This window comes from Papilio machaon, chromosome 3 (assembly GCF_912999745.1).
Source record: "Papilio machaon chromosome 3, ilPapMach1.1, whole genome shotgun sequence".
Taxonomy (NCBI): Eukaryota; Metazoa; Arthropoda; class Insecta; order Lepidoptera; family Papilionidae; genus Papilio; species Papilio machaon.
In genome coordinates this window covers 9312738-9333108 of record NC_059988.1, presented here as the reverse complement: position 1 = coordinate 9333108, position 20371 = coordinate 9312738, and the positions used below count along the sequence as shown (strand labels likewise).

General features: G+C 31.8%; 1 protein-coding gene across 1 annotated transcript in view; it reads left to right on the top strand.

Moving 5' to 3' along the window:
• The window catches only part of LOC106711540, a 56630-nt gene that overhangs the window by 16094 nt on the left and 20165 nt on the right, over window positions 1–20371 (top strand). The window contains exons 2-3 of the mRNA XM_045685948.1: window positions 4018–4075; window positions 14275–14360. The gene's annotated coding sequence lies outside the window, so the exon portion shown is untranslated. The remainder of the gene's footprint in view (window positions 1–4017; window positions 4076–14274; window positions 14361–20371) is intronic.

Below are 20371 nucleotides of genomic sequence, written 5' to 3'. Positions count from 1 at the left end.
TGAAGGTAACAATTAGTTGCAGCTAATCGTTGGGTTATTGCGTGCGGCACGCATGCCGGAGACGACCACGCGCTCTGGCGGTCACTCGCTGCTCCAAACTACAAGCGAACTATTAACGAAGTCGTCGATAGTCTTGAACTGTCATTTTGTAAACTTTCGTATAAACGTATAAGAAAAGTACCTATTGTCCGATTGCCTATACTATCATCTTATTTTCTTCGTGGAATTTTTTCTTTTCTTAATTTAATTAAAGAAGATGCGCAAGATATTCGCCAGAAGACAGTTGGTAAATTGTATGGGAAATAAATGTAATCGTTGGATTTTACTGCCAAATAATCTGTACAAAAATATTTTGCTATCTCAAATTTTTACATAGAATCAGAGAGATGATAGTATTCTTTTATGAATTTTCCGGCAGTAGAAACTAATGCTAAGAATGCATAGATACTGTGAACATACAGCAAACTAGATATCCATAGGACATCTAATCTCGAGCGGTTTAGAACGGGTCCGACCCGTTTCCCTTCCGCGAGGATTCAACGCTAAGTGAGCAGCGAACAAACAACTTTTAACATTCGTAATGCAAAGAGCCCGCATAGTTAACACCTAGCAGCCGGTATCACGACTCTGTCGATCTTCTGTTCCGCTTATTCCGCTAACAGGATATTACGTAAAAGTTTTGAATCAAATCAACTGCTGTATCCAGAGTTGTTTGATTACGGAATAAATAAGAAAAACTAAGAAGTTGTTTAAGTAACAAAATATAACCTTTAGACGATCTACTAGTTTTCTTTCGCGAACATATCTAAGATAGACTAGGCGGTTTTATATAATTTACTTAACAAACAGTTATTTGTCTGATTCTTTAAGTTGTGATCAAAAAGCAAAGATTTTTGGAAATCACCGAGTTATAATGATAATCGAATAACTAAAATATTGTTATTTAAATCGTTGCGTTATGCGTATCGGTTGTTGTTGATAACTTTAATATCGTAAGATCGTTTGTAGAAAGTTAGTGAAAGATGAATTATTGCAACGAGCGTAAAGATGTAAAAAGCTCACGGGAAACAATACCCGGCTGCTTTCTATCACGTGTTTGAACTAATCGCCACTATTGTTGATTTTGTGGGAACGTGTTAGACGTCGTAACTAATGTAACGTTAGTGTTGTATCACTTTCTTTCAGTTAGATAACTTTATTATTAATCTGTAATTTGTGACAATAAAATAAGTAACATTTTTACAAAACTATCTTACTAATATTATAAATGCGAATGTTTAGATGGATGGATGGATGTTTGTTTGAAGGTATCTCCGGAAAGGCTGCACGGATCTGTATGTTTGGCATAGACGTTGAGCATAGCCTGAAAGAAGATATATTCTATTAATTAAGTTTTTTGTAATTCTGTGCGAATAGATTCGCGGGCAACAGCTAGTTGTTTTATATTTTATAACACACATTTTTGGGGCTTTTCCTTGTACAATACAGATTATATTATGATAACATTTTGGTTAGTACTGCTTATCCTATTTTGGTTAGTATGCCTATCTGTATTATGAATTAAACGGAAAAACCAATATTTCCAAAAGATCAACAATAGATTTGTTAAAATTAACTTAGTTTTTTTTTCAAAAAAAACGCGTTATATTTAAGAGTTGACAGCTGTCAAAGTTTGACTGCACATGTTGTGATAGTGTCAGGGGCGTAACGGAACAGGTCTAGCGAATAACATTCATTATTTCCGAGGGCATTGTTATAGTGCCCCCGCGTCCCGCATCCCTCGCACCCCGTAACAGGTACGATCGTGGTTTACCGTTCTCGCTGACACGACCGCCCATTACAGTTAGTGCCTTTCACACGTCACGACACAATCTGTCTTGCTCTTAGAACGAACCTTCAATTTGGTTTTCTTGATTTGCGAAAATTAATAGAATGCTACCACACTCGAGAAGTTTTAAAGTCGCGTAAGAAATGCTTTTGTGTTTATTTCTTATATCGTTCGTTCTGAGTTCACTCTGAGTTTGTCGACTTCGCAAGATCTTGGTATTACTAATATAGTGTAAAAAATACAGAGTATATTTTTTAAAGTGTACAATAAAACGTATTGTACATATTGTACAGGGAATCTTGCTATCATAGTCAAACAAAATACCCTAGATAAATGACTCACGAATTGGAATCGTTATCTTTGATTTTATAGTCATCTTTAAAAACCTGTTAAAGCAAACAGTCGTCTAAGTATAATTAAAGAGGGAGACAACCTTGAAATGAGTATGCAAATGTATTTTTCTTGTATCTGACGTTAATAAAATCATCTGAAATACGAGTCGTGTGTTATTACTCTATGATCAATGTGTTTTTAATCTATTTCAGGTTAATTGTGCGATAAATAGCTAAATAACTTTACTAAATACAAAAGAAATAAAATCATTTATTATTATTATTATTAAAATTACTCTAGAACCTAAAAATAAAAACCTTATAAAATATAATATAAAAACTAAAATATAACATTAAAAGGAGTCCCTTTAGGCAAGGTTTAGGAAGGTAGGTAAGGAGGTTTAAGGTTAAGGTATCTGTTTTATTTTTCATGATTTTGAGATTTGTGTTTAGGGAATATGTACTATTCTATGAATAGTACATATTAAGGATAGCTATTAAATAGAGATTTACGACGTACGCACATATTTTAAGTTTATGCAAAGCGTCTAATCTTAGTAATATACAACTCGAAGTCCATACCTCTACCCTGGTATTAACTATTAGTCATAGATATAGCGTAGGTGCCCTGGGGAATGCGGAAAGGAATCTTCCATTCAAGTGCAGTGTGTCCGTTTGAATGGCTTAGAAAATTACACGACTTAAGAGACAAGTCATCGTATATCTTAGCTAACAAGTGCTATTATGCATTTAAGTTTAAAGATTTAACGTTTACATCATAGACACACTGTAAAGTTTACGCTGAAACTCGTAAATTGCTAATTATTTACGGTAAAACACTAAAAGGAAATGATTACAAGGGTTTATATCGAGGGGTGAAAGGCTATTTGTTTTAAGCGAAGCCTATTTGTTATATATTCAGAATCAGAAAAATTCCCTGATTCTGAATATATATATAAGTCAATATCGCAAAAAATGTCGCTTAAAACAAATAGCCTTTCACCCCTCGATATGATTGGTTATAGTAACAAAATGAGCTCTAGCCGTGGAGTTAAGAAAATTATTAATAATAAAGAGTTATACTAAAAGTTTATACAACATATTTTATTAATATTTCATACTTATAATTTATTGCGTATAATTTTTAAGGTTCACATGCAAAGATGCAGTTTAAAAAAGGAACAGACTTCATGGTATTACTCCTTTAGCATTAAAAAATCCTTCCATATTCTTTCGTTTTATAGATACTCTTATTTAAAGATGTTTTAAAGTTGAGATTACAATGTAGGTTGTACGTTTAAATGAGGCTGTCGAAACCGGCCACTAAATGTCAAAGAAGTCACATTGACAGGACCTTGGCTGCACTCCCGAGAAAAAGGCTCTTGACAAAAAGGTCTCTTATTGGAATATTTAGGGATACGAGGCCGTTCCAAATTGAAATTTTGTCCGTTCCATACTTTTCCATATAATCTTTTTAAATTTAATCGGGAAAGCAAAGCCCGTTTAGAAAATATAATTTTAAGTAATCAAAATTTATTATTAGAGCTTTATTAAATCAATGGCCATTACCATAATAATTATTCAAAAAAAAATAACAATTGTCTATATTGGTTTAAAAATATTAATTTAATAATAACGAATAACTTTAATAAAAAATAATAATCAATTCTTTTAAATAAAATAAATGACGTAACATCATTTTATAAACGAGATTCTCTGGCACTTTTAAAATACCAAATTTCAAGGTCGCCATCAAAATTTTAATGTTGATTCGAAATTTAAATTTAAAGACCAATGTACAGGGTCTTAAATTTGCTTGTATATCAAAGGTTATTAATATTTTTCTTTTCTTTTCAGATATCGACACGTTTTTCGATGCGGCCCACAGAGATATTTAATTTGTGACGTCATAAGGGTAGGTTTTATAATTAATATTGCACGTAAATGTTTCTGACATTCAAAATAACCAACTGAAATGTAACAATCTTTTGAAATGAATCGACAATTGTTTGAAGAAGTGCCCACGATAAATAAAATATTTATAATAACTATTGACATAACTTCAATTAATAATCTATATATATAAAAGAAAGTCGTGTTAGTTACACTATTTATAACTCAAGAATGGCTAAATCGATTTGACTGAAAATTGGTGGGCAGGTAGCTTAGAACCAGGAAACGGACATAGGATAATTTTTACCCCGTTTACTTTTTTTTGTTCCGCGCGGACGGAGTCGCGGGTAAAAGCTAGTTTATAATATTAGTAAAATAGTTTTGTAAAAATGTTACGAGTACTTGTTTTTTTTGCCACAAATTACAGATTAGTAGCGTATATACAGAATAGTCGCGGGTAAAAGCTAGTTATCAATAAGAAGCTAATTAATAGACGTCAAATTAAAATGCCATATTAAGCAAGGTGGGCATTACGCTTTTATTCCATTCATTTTTGAAAATTGTGACAAATTTTAAGTATTTTTTCTGATATGTTTTAGTACTTATGAATTCAAAGTAAAATGTACATTTTGTATAAGGTGAAAATATTTAGGTTTTGGATTGGCAAGACTGAGTAAAAAAAATGCTTATGGTCATTACGTATTATTATAGTACATTGATAGGATTGTGGTTGAAATCAATCTAAACTATTTTTATTCTGTGGCATATTCGCGGGAACGGCACAGAATAGGTGAAGATATATCTTATGAAAAAAAAGCGTCGCATTTTATAGACATAGGTATAATTATGGCTCTATTTGTATGTGTATATTATAACCTTAAATATTTCTGAATCTATATTTATAGTTCTTAAATTTTACTCTTTCCCTCCAGGATTATCTTTGCGTAATTGCAGCTTTTTAAATTTGACAAATGAATTGTAAAAAGTCATATTTATCGAGTTCAAGTAGCAAATGAAAAGAAACGTATATCCTTCAATATGTACGCATAAAAAATGAATATGTGACCAGACCAGAGACAATATAGAACAAGCGCCCATGTTGCTTGTCTATGTAAAAATATTTATTGCTCAGACGAGTCTGTAATTTTGCAATCCTTTTTTAAACGAAGTCTATTTCGAGCTTGGTCTGTCTCAAAAGAATTTTCTTATTTATTCTGTAACATTTTTTTAATTGTTTACGCGCCCACGCTATGTTTGTTTCGTTTCTTTGCATCTTAGCATGCGTTATTTAATTTTTTTTCTCTCGAAGTAATGTGCACAGAACACGAGCGACTTGGTATGTTATAAAAAGATATAACTAGTGTAATTTGTGGATTCTTTCTTGAGAATGTAATTAATTTATATGTGAAAAGTAAAAACATTATTCACTTTCAACAATATATTTGTTGAAAGTGAGTAATGTATGTATGTCTGTATGAATACAACTAATATAGTATTAATCCATATTAATATTGTAAAGAGGAAACATTTGATTGTTTGTTTGTTTTCATTGAATAGGTACCAAAACTAATCCGATTTGAAAAATAGGATGACGTGTAGCCTGTACATTTATTACTAGATTTTTTTAATTCAGCGCGGACAAAGTCATGGGCATTTGCTAGTTAATTTTAAAAAAAGTTCATTTAGCGAAATAAGTGGGAAAATTTACCATTTAATTAAACTTACATTCAAAAGTTTGTTGTAATAGGGTTTAAATTGCTCATTATAAAATATTTTCATTATCATTTATAATGTCTTCTAATTAATGTTTTTTTTTAAACAACTTAAGTGTACTTAAAGTGTCTAAAGAGAATTTAAGCAGCGTGTCAAGTTGTAAACACTGTAATACTTGATATAATGAACCGTAATTCTGTAATAATACGTTGTAATACATGTTATAATATATTACCGAGGAATGTTGCCAGTATTTTTTTTCTGACACTGTTCAGGAAATTCTTATTGGTTATTGTGCGGTAATTATTGGAAAGGAAAGCTATCATTTCTGGGATCGGTTGTCAATATTTAATTTGTCACTGTCTTTGCTTTAATTTTAAATTTACACTTTAATGTATACTAAAATTTGTAATTTTCGTGTGGAAATTAAGTGCAATTTTTTTATTTAATTTCAACTTAGTCATCGTATTAAGAAAATTACAACAATTGCCGATCGCAATTTAATTGAACGTTTGCTAGATGCTGCAGAAGTTAATCTGTGTGCGAAGTGTCTTATGAAAAGCGAAGAAAGTGTGACACCAAAATCTCTGTATATAAAACATATTGTCATCCCAGATATAACAATATATTTTATACGGAAATTTTCATCTCAGAAGCCCACGGTTAGAGTAATAAGTAAAAATGCCAGTTCTATTACTATTATGTAATTTGGAAGTCACAAATGAAGTGAAGCAATTGTTCTTTGGTCTCCCTTTTCCCTAAAATGATTGAAAATTTCTCACAAAGGTATGCATAAGTAAGACGTGAAGTGTATATTGTTTTGGGGGTCTATTCTGAAACTCAAGATGGAATGGTAACTGAATTATCATGAGCGTGATAATTTCAGAAGCTGTTTGATCAAAACATTACGGGTTCGCGTCCGTCGGGAATGTGCTGCCTTGTGCTATGGCGGTTACATTTACTGTTATTACGGTACTGTTTATTATGATAGATCTCTTGTGGAAGCCTTGATCGACGCACTAACGCCACCTATGGTTTTGTTGTGTCATACGAAGGATTTTTATTAAGTCATATGACGTTCAGGCTTTTGATATGCAGTTTGAGTAAACATTTTAAAGGTCACTACTGCATTTTCCTTGTGATTTTTATCATTGGTTTTACCATTTATCATTTTTTATTATGACTTGACATTTTGTATGTTTCTGACATTTTTACAAACAGGAAAATGTGGTCTAAAAATGTGATTTAATACAGGTTTATAAGACAGTTGACGTTCCTTGTCACAAAGTTGTGGTTTTCGGTGTTTCTTAAATAAGCACTATGCAAATGTAACCGCATGACATAATGTAGAGGGCGCGGCTGTCCGTTTGTCGGTCGATAACACGGTCAGCTCTCGATATTGCGTAACCTAAAGTAAAGGTTAGAAGAAGTAATCTTAATATTTACTTCAACTGTAAAACCATTAGCTTATCACTTTTTAAATGTATTTTACCGTAGTTTTTGTACTTTGTCAAGTACAATTTGTTTACCCTAATCATATGGAAAAAATTACTAAACTTACAAAGGGGAACAAAATTGTTACAACAAGTAAAATTAGTCAATCATTTCCGAAGGTTGTTGTTTTATACAGGTTGTTGTTCGTACAGTTGTGTGCACACGTTTTAATGAGGTATCCAACAGTTCTTATCTGGCTCATAAATATTAGCAATTTTATAGCTGGTAGTCGACAAAGGGCTTAATAAATAGAACTGAGTGGCAAAGATTCCATTCATTGACGCTGCGAAAACAAAAAAATAACTACGGAACAACCCGTTGCTAATAGATTGCGGTACAGCCAATAGGGGTGTCCAATTTTCTTTGGAATTTTTTAGTTATTTTAAATATTAATATTATATTCATTTTTGAGAGTAGTATATGAATGGATTAGGTGGACAATAACATTAAAATTAAGGACAACTTTGTGTCTGTTTTGTGATATCATTATATTATGAAAAACAGTTAAAATGATTATTACATTTTAAATATTGTAATGAGATGTACTGATGCAGTACTACATACCGTAATGGTAACTTGTTAGCATCAGATTTTATTTTTATTTTATCGATACTAAACTATGGGAACGTCACTAGCAGCGGCAAAGTTTATTGCACCGATAAGTTTCTTCGTATCGACAGGTATCGATATAACCATTATCTCTGACTGATACGAAGAATCTTTTGTTTGAAAACCTAAGCAAATATTTACAGAGCTTGTGTGAATGTATGTAAATATGTTTTTATTTTCGTATATTTCTGCATAATATTGTATGTTCAAAGTATTATAAATAGGTTGAATTAACTGGTTTTGTCCCTTTTATTATAAGGTACACTTTTTTATGAACTTTTTGCATGTCAATTAGCACACGGAACATAATAAACGAAATTGCAGTCTTTAAAAATAATCTTAATTTTCAATGATATTTTGGAATGACTCGTTGAAGTCTTTTGTTAGGCTGAATAAAGTAATTAAGTAGTAACAAATATGTTGTCCCTTACATTTCCTTTGGATAAAAAGAGATAAAAATAAGGTTCTCTGTATAGTCTCGGTACACACAAGTATTATCTTTTAAAAATGTTTTCCATAGTTTTCGCAAAAGGTTGAAATGTTTTTAAAGTTTTTTATTTAGTTCAGCAGAAATTGTCTTGGTGAATGCAAGCATAACCTAAACTATTATAGTATGTTTTGTTTACATAAATAGATTGAAACTTATTTACAATTCTATTTGTTACAGTATTAAACGCCGACAAATGGATCAGTGTTGCGAAATGGGATCATAGCGTATTTAATACTATAGCGATAGTTAATTACCCTTTTTATGTACCACCGAGATTCTTAGTTAAATTTACATGAAGGAATTCGCACATTTTATTAGCACAATTCTCTGATTCTTTTCCTGTTTACTACTTAGTTATTAGCATTGGTTGATCGTAAAATAATTATTTCCTTACTAAGTTGGTATAAAATATTGTATTGGTAGAAGTTATGATTTTCAATGTATTTATTGTATAGATAATGTAATGTACGTATTTATATGGGGTTTGAAAGAAGTTAATTACATTTTGTTTACTTGCAACTTGTTGAGGAAAATGAAAATTTAAGTAATTAAGTATATAAGTCGTATTAAAAGTACACACATATGTACTGTATATATATATGTTTGTATTTTTCTATTTAACATGCTGTAAAAGTACAATATGGTGGTTATATATTTTCACAGAACCCGTGACACTTATGAATTAAGTTATATTGTAGAATACTAAGCATCACCGTCTTATAGTTATTTTTAAAAATGCCGTCACCCATGTGAGTCAGTTTCCGGTGACGAATTGTTTTTGCGCAAATACAAGCTTAAGCGCGCCACCTTATATGGATGTTGCTTTAATATTAACTCAGATGTAACTTACTTCAGAGAAGATTAATAAACATCTAGTTTTTTGTTTTTTGAATAAAAAGGTTATGTTTTTTTGCAATTTCAACTGTTGTAATACTTGTATATTTATATGGTCATTGTTATTTTTGTTTTTTTTTTGTTTTTTTTTTCAGAATGGAATAGCAATATTGTTGTGATCCATTTCTTCTCACAGTGAAAACACGCCGTAAGTGTGTACATTTAAAATAACAGTATGCTTTATGTTTTGAATTGATAGAAATAAATAACCTTAAATTTTTAATCTAAACCTAAATTGTGTGATTGTAACCGCAAGGGCCTTTGATCACGCCGACACCAGTCCCATTCTGTTTTTAATGGTCACTAATTCGTAGGGCAATCATTTTCGTTGGAATGCGTCGACTTTCTTTCGTCTTGATCTTAAAAGAGTTAAGAAAACTTTACAGATTATTTTTAATTTAACTTAACATAATTTAATGTAATTTTAAATTCTATTAAAAAAAAAAACATCTTACTAATATTATTAATGCGAGCTATTGTTTAGATAGATGAATGGTATGGATGTTTGTTATTAGGTATCTCTAGAACGTCGTAACGGATCTCGATGTAATTTGGTACAAATGTTGAACACAGTGTAAGAACACATAGGCTACTAATTATTTTTTTAATTCCTCATGGACAGCTTCGCGAATGACATCTAGTTTTAAAATAAATGCATTATGATCTTAATATAAAACACATTTTATTTTAGTATATTTTTTTCAGATACGAATAATTTTATGATGATTACTGACATTATGTAATATACATTATATTTATATAGGTGTATGTATAAAAGCATTTCTTCTCGTTTTACTGCGTCAGTACTCTCGTAAAGATAAACTGTTTAATTTAAATTAATGGTCTTTAAGAATTGGTACTGGGAACTCGGCAATTAGTTATTTAACAGGCGATATCCTTTTATAGACGTCACAGATAGTTTGTGAATTTTGACATTTTAAAATCTCACTATACACATTAAAAACTAAAATATATCAATGTATAAAATCGTAAATTAGACTTATTAATTATTGAAATTTGGATGTATATAGCAATAAGTTTTGATCATAAAAATATTTTGAAAATAATTAGTTTTAATTTGAAAATGTCGTCTCTAACCTGAACTTCAATTTAAACGTTTTTAAAATTACATAGTACACTATCAGTTTATACTATGGCTAGTCAGATTATTAACTGACGATGCTCACAATATTTCGGCGACATAGATATGTCGTAATGCAACGTATCTTGTTGTGCCTCGTTTGCATGCGCAAGTAACTCGCGCGAGTGACTAGCTACAAGGGGCGCATGTCAAGCGAGATAAAGATGGCCGACGCGTTTTTACATTCGAGTTGGCTTCGTGCGCTTTTTATTATTCCTTTGCAAATGTTCAGATACGTCTTTAATTATGCTAGAGACGAGTTTGTGGGAAGCGGTGTTAAATTAACTGTTCAATTGAACTTTTTTATTGTTGATATAATTGTTTGGTATGTGTTAATTTGAATTTTCATTTATATTCGAGCGATATAGGAGAGCGTCGGTGGCTCAGGGGTTAAGCACTTGACTTGCAATCTGCAGGTCTTGGGTTCGAATCCCGCCATGTACCAATGTGTTTTTCGATTTACATATGTACATTTATCCGACGTTCTTACGGTGAAGGAAAACATCGTGATGCAACCTGCACATATCTGAGAAGAAATTCAATGATATGTGTGAAGTCAACCAACCCGCACTTGGCCAGCGTGGTTGACTATGGCCTAGTCACCCCTAAATTGGGGTAGGCTCCGAGCCCCTCGGTGGGGACGTATATTGAGCTGATGATGATGATGATGATGATTTATATTCGTATTTTATTCTGTATATCACTGTATACGTCATTTCTTTCTTGTGTTGTATATTTTCAAGTCTGTTTGTCCTTTACGTATGATCTTTATTGGCCTGGCAAATTTTTTATGTATGGTGTGATTGGGGTTGTATTTTGCCATGGAATAACAATAGTCAACCTAGATTAATATTTTTTTTAAACAAATCCAGAAGGTGTAGGACATTATACAACGGATCATTATCCCAACGGTATCATATCGTGTATCGGAGTACATCGCAAGCACAGAGTACTTGTACATCAGAGATGACTCGACCTCCGCCCTAAGACCCGTAACTAGAGCGTGAATAATTAGGTCAATATTATTGGTTCAAGTTAATGATATTATGCTGCTATATGGTCGAAATGTACTAGTTTATTTTACTAATATTATAACGCGAAAGTTTAAATGAATGGATGGATGAATGTTTGTTTGAAGGTATCTTCGGAACAGCTCAACGGATCTTGAAATTTGGCACACATGTAGAACATAGTCTGGAAGAACACATAGGCTACGCGTTTTTTTAAATCATCGCGGACGGAGTCGCGGGCGACAGATAGTAATAATATAAATACTGTTTAAAAGACCTTTAAAACAAATTAAAATTTCGTTATGCACATGCCTCTGTCACACATCTTTCATCTCCGTCTGGCAGCAGCTCGTATGGCACGTCCTCATTAAGGCATTGCATCACGTGCGATGACAGCACGTCGGTTGCTGCCGTTCTTAGAAACGATCACGGCAGGTTGCGGTTAGATACATATTGAATTCTCCGTAATAAACTTTATTACAGGTCCATTAAGGTGCATTATTAAATGGTAGGACTAGAATATTGTAAAATGCACAGGACAAAGTAATCGTTTCCACTGCCAAAATAATTGTATAAAACATTTTTCCATCTCTTTTATTTTCAAGATAGTAAAAAGGGATGACAATATAGTTTTGTAGACGTATTTCAGTATGACATTTGATGAAGTTTTACTGTCTTAATTATAGTTACAGATTCTAATTATTTATCTAGATTTACGTATAGTTTTCAACCTAACTATGACTATGTTTTGAAATTGCTGCAAAGACTATTTTCAACTTATTTTAACTACTTTAAATGTCTTAAATTTAAGTGCTTTATCACGTCGCACCAACTTACCGTCTCATATCAAATTCCGTTCGCGGAGAATTCTACAAACGCGAGTACTACTGAGGATTTGTCGCATTTTAACTGAACAGTTATATGACTGCTGTAAAGTAGAACTCGAATTGTATTGAATTAGAATTTAAGTTGTATTTTTTTGTTATTATTTGTAACTATCATACTCAGTTTAATATTTAGTTAAGAAGCCCTTTAGTGTTGATTTATTATAGTAATTATAGAGCAGGGACTTTCCTTAGAATTTTTACATTGAGTATGGAATTTAATCTTTTAAATCAATATAGTAATAGTAATACACGGAAACCTTTTAAAACTATAAAAATAGTCATAAAGCATAGTAGTACATTACACTACTTGACTTTGAAACGTCTTTGCTTTGATAAATATTAAATAAAGAGATGTTTGTTACGGTCCTCTGAATCTGACCTTCCTAAACATCCGTTTTGTGAAGCAAAGGAAAAAACCACTTGATTAAATTATTTTTACAACAAAACTGAATAAAGTTACTGTATTGTTTTGATATTACATAGTTTATGTTGAGGCAATAACTAGTATATAGATACTCGGCGTCCATAGCACTAACTACTAAATGATTTTGACTGTAGTGACATTTATTTTGACACATATTGTTCTCTTTTTACAAAGAGAATGTTAGAGACAACAGTTTGTTTACAAATAAAAGTTTGAACAATAGAAACTTGCGGTTAGAAAGATTCGCTTTACAAAGATTGACAGCTTCCTAGGTCATATAAACATCCTATAATAGTTTCTAAATAACCATCACGACAAACAAGTGAACGTCAGACAATGTCAGTGATAGTGACTAAGCACTAACCGCTGACATGTTCGCGACCAACGCGTCTGGAATCACAATAGTTGTACAATTCCGTGATTCACTGGTGTAATGCGTGACAAAGAAGGAATGAACATTGTTATACAATGCGTTTATAAGACACGCTTCCGTTACGTTACCCGCTTTTTAATCGAGCTAGGATATTTTAAGAATTGCTGTTTAATGCATATTATATGGTTGGATATGTCTTCAGTTCATAAACCTCAACACCGAGGAGCTCGAGCCTACCCGAAGTTAGGGATGACTAGGCCACAGCCAACCACACTCGCCCAGTGCGGGTTGACTTCAAACAACTTTAAATTTATTCGTATATTTCCAGGTTGCATCACGTAAGAAGCGCAGTTTACTATAACACGCTCCTCAATTAAAATTAGAATAATTAACTTATTCTTGATTTAATTTAGCCGATTAAGATGTGCGCGTAGCTTGAGCTTTAAATTTATTAATTATATGGTTATGAATTTTGAAGGAAGTAATTTTATTGTTATAAGAATTTTTATTCTATTACTATTAGCCATTGTATACCATAAAGATGATTATCAAAATGTACATAGATAAAAACATAACGCGTACAGATAAAAAAATATAGATTCTATAAAGAATCGGCAGCAGTTGAATAAAAAATTCAATACCTGTACATCGTGATAAGGATCTTAAAACACTCAAACCAGTATCACATTTCTTGAATATATTAGATTATAACAAAAGACAGTAGGCGTTAAAGAACGTCAACAAGTCGGTACTATTGTGTCCCCGTCATCACATCTGCATACAAAGGGTTAACAAGGGATACTTTGGAATAGTGCCTACAGCGGCGTAACGGTTAACCTTTTTATTACGACAGGTTATCTAGAAACCAACATTATATACACAACATTGTATATATTTAAGTATCTGCCACATAATACTTCCTGTCAAAATAGTTTGTATTTCACGGTTTATTTGGATGTACTGTACTAATGACGACTTTATTTGACAAATTAGTTCCAATTAGCTTATTCAGGATTTACTTAGATATAGTAAAATAAGCCTTTCCAATACTAACTTTATTGCAAAATCCATGTAGAAAATCCGGAGATTTGCTATATGTTTCTATACTGCCAACATAGACTAACTTTATGTGAACTTCAGTATGTAATGAAATAAAATACTTATATGTATTTTTCGTTTGTTACAGGTTTTAGGACAATGTGATGAAGCCATCTTTCCCTCCGATACGTGATTGTCCACCATTTTTAATTGGTTTCTGATAAATACTATAAGGTAAATAAAAATCGTATTTACTATATTTTAGGCATTTCGTACACAAGACAACGTAAATCTTAAAAAGCCGACGAGTTTAGTCGCTAAGCGATTATAGAGGTTAGTACACAGCGCGCGTCGTCGACATTTCTATTTGCCATCGTCAAAGACAATCGCTCCCAACTTGTATGTCAATATCATCATCATCAGCTCACTATACGTCCCCACTGAGGGGCTCGGAGCCTATCCCAAGTTAGGGGTCACTAGGCCATAGTCAACCACGCTGGCCCACTTCTGGTTGGTTGACTTCACACACATCATTGAATTTCTTCTCAGATATATGCAGGTTGCATCACGTTGTCGGAAAAATGTACATGTGTAAACCGAAAATCGAAAAACACATTGGTACATGGCGGGATTCGAACCCAGGATCTGTACATATTACAAGTCAAGTACTTAACCCCTGAGCCACCGACGCTCCTATATGTCAATATCGTCGTGAGAAAAGTGACTGTAATTTTCAATTGACATGATTTCATGCCTGTTCTGGCCGAATAGACTGGCGTGTACAATTTAACGTTGTGTAGAGAGAGCGCGCAACGCGATTCTTGCTTCTTCGACAATTTACGTTGCCTTGTGTACAACGGGCCTTAGACTTGTTATAATTTGTCTCTCTATTAATATAAATATGGTATGGTATAATTTTAGATAGTAGTTACGTATTTATGATTCATTATCTACAAATGTGATAATTTATATTCATAAATATTACAAAGATGTCGTAATGCATTTTGCACGTGTTGCCATCAATATTGTATGTGTTTAAAACTCGTAATATTTTACTGTTTACTTTTTGTCACGGTTTGCAAATAATTGATATCTCACATTTTCCCGCCAATTTAATTTATAGTGGAAATCGAAAATGGTAACAAAGCGAGACTTCGGTTTTAATGTCCGAATTTATAATTCTATATAAAGTTTTTTTTTAACCAAATGTAGCCTTTTGTCTTGTTTGTTCCTAGCCCTATTAGACAGTACTCGTATAGTCTGAATCTCTAGAATATTGTATTTTAAAGGGTTATTTTACTGAACTTTTCTTTTGACTATATTATTACAAAATAAAGAGCTATAAAGAGGTACGAATCTGTTGAGCCGTTTCGGATATACCTTTAAACAAACATCCATCCATCCATCCATCTATACTTACGCAATTGCTACGCAAGGCGTAGTGAGCCTGCGTATAGTCGGTAGGCAGTTTTTACATTCCGTGTGAACATGGCCTTATGGTCAACATACTAAACAGAATTTTCAAACCATCCGAGATGAATGCATTCTTAACAATTCACCTTTTTATTTCTCATGATCGCTATCTATCGGCGATGTAAGTGAAAAATTCACGAGTACTAGTTAAGTCTTGAATCCTTTTAAATTGGTAGAACAGATTGTAATATGATTCTTAATCCATTGTAATAAGGTTTAATATGATTTTATTTTATGAATGGGGTACTAACAAGCTGGAAGAAGAATGTTAGGCATTATCAGGAATCGACTCGTTACGGCGGACACATGAATGGAGCTGGAAACTTGAAGAGACATATGTACCGATGCACAAACTTATTTTAATTGTTCAGGTTGCGTCGGCTTTACTTTGTTTCATCCCATTGTATGATAATATTCAAACCTTTTAATATGAAAATATTTTTGATATTATAGGGGGAATATTAAAGCAAGATACAAGTTTTGTAACTAACTTATTATCAAATTTATGTTGAAAAAATATTAAATAAAGTTTAATTTTAGTACTCTTTCCCACTTTCACTACTCAGGGATGGGTAGAGGGGGGGATCTAGCATAGGAGAGTACGCATAGGAAGGGGAAGTATCCTCTACCTTAAATCGAGACAGATGTTCTGTACATTACCTCCTTTGTCGATTAAAGGTAGGCAACGCATATGTGTTTGTACATATATGTGTGGATAACGGTAGCTTCGCTATTTTAGCGAATTCAAGTAGCCGTTTACTCTTTTTCCACCTTTTGCTATGAAAAAAAAAATGTTTTTTGAATTACATTCTCTGAAAGAAAAGAATAAGATGATTAGACTGTTAATGTATCAATTTAAATTCTAAAATAATAAATAGAATTTAATCTTCAACTAACAAATGTTTTTATTGATTAAATTGTTCATTAAAATTACTATTTAAATGGCCGTAAACTTGAAACGGAATGCAGTATTGCCATCAAAAAACAACCGTTGACATTTCTGCAAGAACAGCATGACGGATGGCAACTTTTAGCGTGCAAACTCTTCACGTATTTTCGCTAATCGTAGCCATAATTGATTTCACCCCTTCGCGGCGGGACTCGTTAATAAATTACGTTTTTTTCGATTTAAACGCTTTGTTTAACAGGTTATTATCGTTTGAAACAAGCTACAAAGTTTATTAAATATAACCGGTGGGGTTTTATTGTTTAAACGCTATTTTTAGCAACGTTCTTATTTAAAAGTATTGTTTTTAGTTTTTTTTTGTATTTGTAGTCATAATAACTGTCACACTAAATCATTTAATGTTTTCTTGGCCAAAAGGACTAGTATCCAGGCCAGAAAATATTAATTAAAAAAATGTTTTCTTCATTAGCTTCTTATTGTTTTCTTATAAAAAACTACAATAAGCTTTCAGTGACTAACGATATGAATAACGACAGTACGATAAATAAGGTTTTTAGTCAGCATTGATTTAGGTTACAAAATAAATAATAACGTTACATTTTAAGCTGTTTGTTTTGAGACACTACTTGTTTGTACGTAATATTATGTAGGTAAAAGAGTTTAATTTTGTATTTATTTATGTAACGAATAAATTCAAAAACAAGTGAACCGATTTAAAACATCTTTTCCATTATCACTAATCGTGGGTTTCTGAGATAAACATCCTGGTTTAAAACATATTGTTGTCTCTATTTTGTCAAAGATATTGACTGAATGTTTTATATGTTTTTAGTAACTTAGGCTATATTTATTATTAGATTATTTCATTCTGCTTGTCACATATTCGTTTACAAAAACTAGTAGAATATCAAATGAAAGAAAAAGTTTAATTGAACGATTCCATAGATAACTACTAACATCGCATTTACAGACAGTGACATTTACCTGCGTTTTAATTTATCCAGTAAAGCGAAAAACGCGCTCACGATCTCTGACAAGCGATAATTTATCTCCCGATAAGGTGTTGATTAAAGCGCTGACAGCACTCCAAATACAAGTGATTTATGAATAAAGATATTATTCCGTTGATTGGTTAACATGAATGTAACACTATTTATATATTTTTATAATCGTAAATGAAAACATATTTATTGGAACGAAGTTCCTTATCGCGCGTTGTGAAAGGGGGCTAGACGGAAAAAATTCTTACGAAAAGTTGTCACGACACTTTTTGCTATAGTAAGTTTGTTAACGACGAATGAGCGCTACTTCACCATGGCAACGACGTGACAATATATAACGAAAATTCATAGAAATAAAATATACTTCTTGTGAAGACTTAAGTTTTTTATTTATAGAATAAACATTGGTTTCTTCACTAATTAATCGAAAGGAACTTCGTTCCATCCGGGTGTCCCTTGACACCTCTCAAGTTTTTTTTTATAATTCAATTCCTTAAGGTACCAAAGGTGTAGACAAATTTACGGATTTCAATGGACTATACATTCGTGAAATTCATTCATATATTTACTTTAAAGAAATTAATGACTTAGTATGTTTACATGTTTAGGAAAAAATACGCACTCTCGTACTAAAATTATAACTTGCGTATCAATTAGGATTTAACTTCGAATTTGTGATAGAGACTTTTTGCAAAAAGTAATTTTTCGCTTCTAACTGTTAACCTCTACATGGCTTATTATTTATGGCTTTATTTCGAGTTTATATATAAAATAAATTGATCCAACACAGTCGGGGTACAAATCGGTTGACACCTCGTTTATCTTTCGTCGATATGTTATTTTTAACCTTTGTAATATTAAAAATAATCATTACAAATGTTTCATCTGACAAATATTAATTGAATTTCAATGGTGAAAAGATAAAGATAATGCATTAATGAAATATTTGAGCTGAGTGTTTTTTAAAACGATCTTGATACTTGAAACTAGCTAATTAGATACGTATAGAATAAATTACTAACAGATATATTATATTTACAACTAGCTGTCGCTCACGACTCCGTTCGCGCGGAATTAAAAAAATAATTAGTAGCCTATATGTTGTTCCAAACTATGTTCTACATCTACGCCAAATTTCAGCGAGACCTCTGGAGATACCTTCAAACAAACATCCATCCATCCAAACATTCGCATTTATAATATCAGTAAGATTAAATTGACAATATATATGATGGGTAAGGGGTTAAAATTAATTTAGTAATCTTTTCGGTATGCCTAAATTAAGGAAAATAAAACTACAATGTCATATGAAGCAAAATCTTGTAATAATGTTACGACATTTAGAACACGTTGAACAACCCAGGTGCGTTAGTAATACTAGGTCACAGGCTAGCTAGAACTGGTTAGCCCACAGCTTAGACACCGCATACCGATCTATGCATTTTGATTTGTTTAGTCTTGTTCTAACAATGGTTTATTTGTAATTTAGATTGTCGCTGTTTAGACTAAATTATAAATACAAAGGCTTTGACTTTAATAATTTGCGTTGTGCCTATGTAATATATTATGTATTCATATTTATTTATTTATATACAGACCTGAAATAAATGATTCTTCATTAATAAAAAATAGAGCAAAGAGTGTTCATAAATATTTACTTTAAAATGTGTACATAAAATTTATGTAATTTAACATAATATTAATTTTTATGATAAGTTCATTAAAAGTGTAAGAGAGATTGAAAAAAGGTACAAACTTTTTTATTTTTTAAAATAACGAAGGTGGTTTATGATCTTAAAGCTCATCAAACTGCCAATTTAATTTTTTTTGATGTTCTTTTTTATGTTCGATATGCTTTTGGTCGTTAGTCTGTTGCGATCATCGTTTGAGAAAAAATTGGCGGCTCGAGAATGCATTCTCGGTCTTCGATTGGCAGATTTGATCCTTTAAAGCCTGTTATTAATATCAATGTACATCGTAAACTTTCAAGACGTGAATTCGATTATATTTATTGACCGTAACATTTTTAAAATGTTTTTATAACAAGATTCAACTTGCAGTGTAGTTTATTATTTACTGGCCAGTAATGATATAACTTGTGGATTTTTTTTTAAAGATTTTCAGTACTTTATTACATTTCGGTCCTAAGTATTTTAGTTCAATTATTTTTAAATTCTCTTTAAATTGTAGTCTTTGAAAGAAAAAGATCTCTAATATTCTAACAACATTCTCTTAACGATTAATTTACTTAGATATTCAAAAGTTGTGCCGAAGAAGTTTATTGTCATTTAGCTATAAGTATATATAGTATTTTGGAATAAAAAAAATAAATAATGCTTCAATAGGCACATTCCTTATAAAATGGATTTGCGTTTGAAATAGTTGCCCTCAAGCAAAAACGTGCAAATATTTCATACTAAGTCGAAGGGCGCCGCAGGCTTCTTAAATTATAGGAATAGGGATGCTTACAATGTTCCCGATGCGACGAATAAATCCGGGGCCACAGTAGTGTTGAAAATATAAAGAATCGCTATAAATTTCAATCTTTATATAGAACAATAATTGGTACAATGCAAAAAAATACTGCAGGATATGTCTGCAAAACTATTTCTCCTTGTTAATTTTGCACTCGAGTGCACATAAAATAGGTTATGTAACGCAACTGAGGTTATTACAAACGGAAGTAATAACCTCGCGTAATTTTACTGCAAGTAACAATTATTACTTAATTGGATTATTTAATTTTAAAATAGGTGAAGATAAAATAATTAGTTTATCATTGAATTTATATTACGTACAGTTTTAAAATTCATTTCATAAATAATATATTCCATTTTAAATGTAAATGAATAGTCTAAAAATGT